A 3,705-nucleotide genomic window follows, 5' to 3' on the forward strand; every position below is an offset into this window, starting at 1 on the left:
TTTAGCAAGATAAACAAAAAAAAAGAGAAGAAACCCAAATCAATAAGATCTGGGATGCCACGGGAAAAGTTACAACAAATACCAAAGACACCCAAACAATTATAAAGAATTATTTCCAGAAACTATACTAAGGAAAGAAAACCTAGCAGAAATGGATGAAGTTTTAGAGAAGCACAAATTGTCCAAACCAAACAATTAAATAAGCCAAGATCTTACAATGAGAAATAGGAATCAATCAGAAGTCTCCTAAGAAGGAAAAGCACAGGACCAGATGGATTCACTACAGAACTCTATGAGACCATTAAAGATGAACTAATACTCATACTCCTCAGATGCTTCCGAGAAAGAGAAACAGAGGGAGATTTCCCAAACTCATTGTATGATTTCAATATCATACTCATCCCCAAACCAGGCAAAGACCCAACAAAAAAAGAGAACTACAGACCAATTTCCTTGATAAACACAGATCTTAACCAAATTCTAGCCAAGAGAATCCAGAAACACATTAAAAAAATCATACATTACGACCAAGTAGGCTTCATTCCAGAGATGCAGAGATGGTTTAACATGCATAAATCAATAAATGCAATCCATTGCATCAACAAATCCAAGGTCAAGAACTACATGATTATCTCCATTGATGCAGAAAAGGCTTTGGATAAGATACAACATTCATTCATGCTAAAAGCTATGGAGAAAATAGGAATAGAAGGAACATTCTTTAAAACAATAAAAGCCATATACAACAGAACAATAGCCAATATTATACTCATTGGGGAAAATTACAACCAATTCTCCAAAAATCAGGAACAAGGCAAGGATGCCCACTTTCACCACTCCTCTTCAATATAGTTCTGGAATCCTTAGCCAGTGCAATAAGGCAGGAAAAGGCATTAAAGGGATCTCCATAGGGAAGGAAGTAGTTAAAATTACCTCTTTCTGCAGATGACATGGTACATATACCTCCATGATCCAAAAAAATCCAACCCCAAACTCCTAGAACTTATAAGTCACTTCTACAAAGTAGCAGGATACAAAATTAACTCACAAAAATCAGTTGCCTTTCTGTACACCAACAATATACAAGCAGAAAGGGAAATAATGGAAACAACCCCATTCACAATAACCTCAAAAATATTTAGAAATTAACTTAACCAAAGATGTAAAAGAACTATTTAATGAAACCTATAAAAACTTAAAGAGATTATAGAGGATACTAAGACATCGAAAGACCTTCCATGTTCTTGGATAGGCAGACTTAATATAGTGAAAAATGGCCATACTGCCAAAATTGATATACAAATTCAGTGCAGTTCCCATTTAAATCCCAATGACCGTTCATTACTGAAATAGAGAAAACAAATACAAAAATTCATCTGGAACAAAAAGGGACCTAGAATACCCAAAATTATTCTAGGCAAAACAGACAACACTGGAGGGATCTTGATGCCAGACTTCAAACTCTACTATAGAGCTGTAATAACAAAGACAGCTTGGTATTGGCACAAAAACAGACCCAAAGACCAATGGAATAGAATAGAAGATTCAGAAATAAAACCACACACATACATCAGCTGATATTTGACAAAGCGGCCAAAGTCACACAGTGGAAGAAGCACAGTCTCTTCAACTACTGGTGCTGGGAAAACTGAGTGGCCACCTGAAGAAAACTAAAAGTGGACCACAGCCTGTCACCATGCAGTAATGTAAACTCAAAATGGATTGAAGACCATAACATCAAACCTGAAACTGAAAGTACTGCAGAACAGAGTAGGAGAGACACTTGAACTTATAATAGGCACAGTCAAGAACTTCCTGAGCAGAGGTCCAACAAATTGGAGAGAGACTCGACAAATGGGACTACCTTAAGATAACAAGCTTCTACACAGCTAAAGGCATAGCAATCACCCTAGAAAGACAGCCAACAACTGGGAAAAAATACTTACCAGCAATATACCAGACAAGGAGCTAATATCCAGTATATGCAGGAACTCAAGAAAATAATTCTTCCCAAACCCAACAAACCAATTACAAATGGACAAGAGAACTAAAGAAAGACTTCTCAAAAGAAGAGATAAAAATGGCAAAAAAAAAAAAAAAAACCCATGAGGAAATGTTCACCTTTTCTGGTTGTAAAGGAAATGCAAATAAAGACAACCCAGAGATACCACCTTATCCCAGTCAGAATGGCCCACAATCTAAATTCAGCCAGTGACAAATGCTGGTGGGGATGCAGAGAAAGAAGAGCCCTATTACACTGCTGGTGGGAATGTACACTTATACAACCACTCTGGAAAGCATCTGGAGGCATCTCAGAAAGCTAAATATAAACCTTCCCTATGACCCATTCATACCATTCCTAGGCATCTATCCTGAGCAACAGGAACCAGGATTCAAGGACACATGCATCTCCATGTTTATTGTACCACTGTTTACAATAGCCAGAATATGCAAACAACCCAGATGCTCCAGTACAGATGAATGGATCCAGAAATTGTGGTACCAATATACAATGGAATATTATGCAGCCATTAAGAAGGACAAAATAATGGCATTCACAGGGAAATGGATGGAAGTAGAAGAAACCATGTTGAGTTAGGTAAACCAAGAGCAAAGAGACAAATGGCACATGGTCTCCCTGATAGGTGGATGTTAAATACAAAATGTAAAGAGAAAAGAAAAAGTAAATAAGACTTGAGAAACAAAGGACCTCCACTCATCTGGTCAAATCATTACTAAATGACCACATGCTGCTGACCACATATATGGCATATATGTGCACATTGGAGGAGGACACAGAAATAGAGGGAAAGAGGGGAAAACATATAACAATGGGACCCATCAGATGCACTGGATATTAATCAAAACGAAATAAGCAACTCAATGGCAGTAATGGGAGGGAAGGAATGAGTGGGAAAGAGGGAACAGCTGACATTAAGCAAAAGGAAAGAAATATACATATCACCTGATATTAAAGAAATAACTGTGTTGTCAAACCTCATAGAACTCATAAACTTTATAGACCATGATAAAGACAATTGCCCCCATGAATCTTAGAATGTGTTTGTGACTTAACTATCCCACAATACAGTGAAATTTGTGAAATTTATGCAATCACTTAATAACAATTTAAAAATTGCAAAAAAGAAATGGTATCAAAGAGAGACACACACACATACACATATTTGTGTGTGTGTTTATATGTCTGTTTATGTATGTTTATATATATACACATATATTAATACCTATATTTCTATATCTATAGATATAGATACTTATATCTATAGATATAGAGCTACAGATATAGATATATTACTCCAGTTCTATGGTTGTACTCAGGGCCTGGGCGCTGTGCTTGAGCTTCTTTGGCTCAAGGCTAGCACTCTAACACTTGAGCCACAGTGCCACTTCAGGCCTTTTCTGAACAGTGTACTATAGATAAGAGTCTCTCTGATTTTCCTCCCCAGGCTGGCTTCAAAACACAATCCTCAGATCTCAGCCTCCTGAATAGTGAGGATTACAGTTGAGAGCTATCAGGGCCTGGCTCAGACTTATATTTGACCTTATATTAGTCAAGAGCAGTCAGCAGCAGAGAAATATTATTTATTCATTTATCTATTTGTCTATTTATGTATTTGCAGTTCCATGGAGCAAGGAATTGCTTACATAGATGACAGGAAAAGGTAGGGTGGGCAATTCAAAGAT

Source organism: Dipodomys spectabilis, unplaced genomic scaffold, assembly GCF_019054845.1.
Source record: "Dipodomys spectabilis isolate Male_0828 unplaced genomic scaffold, ASM1905484v1 ptg000570l, whole genome shotgun sequence".
NCBI lineage: Eukaryota > Metazoa > Chordata > Mammalia > Rodentia > Heteromyidae > Dipodomys > Dipodomys spectabilis.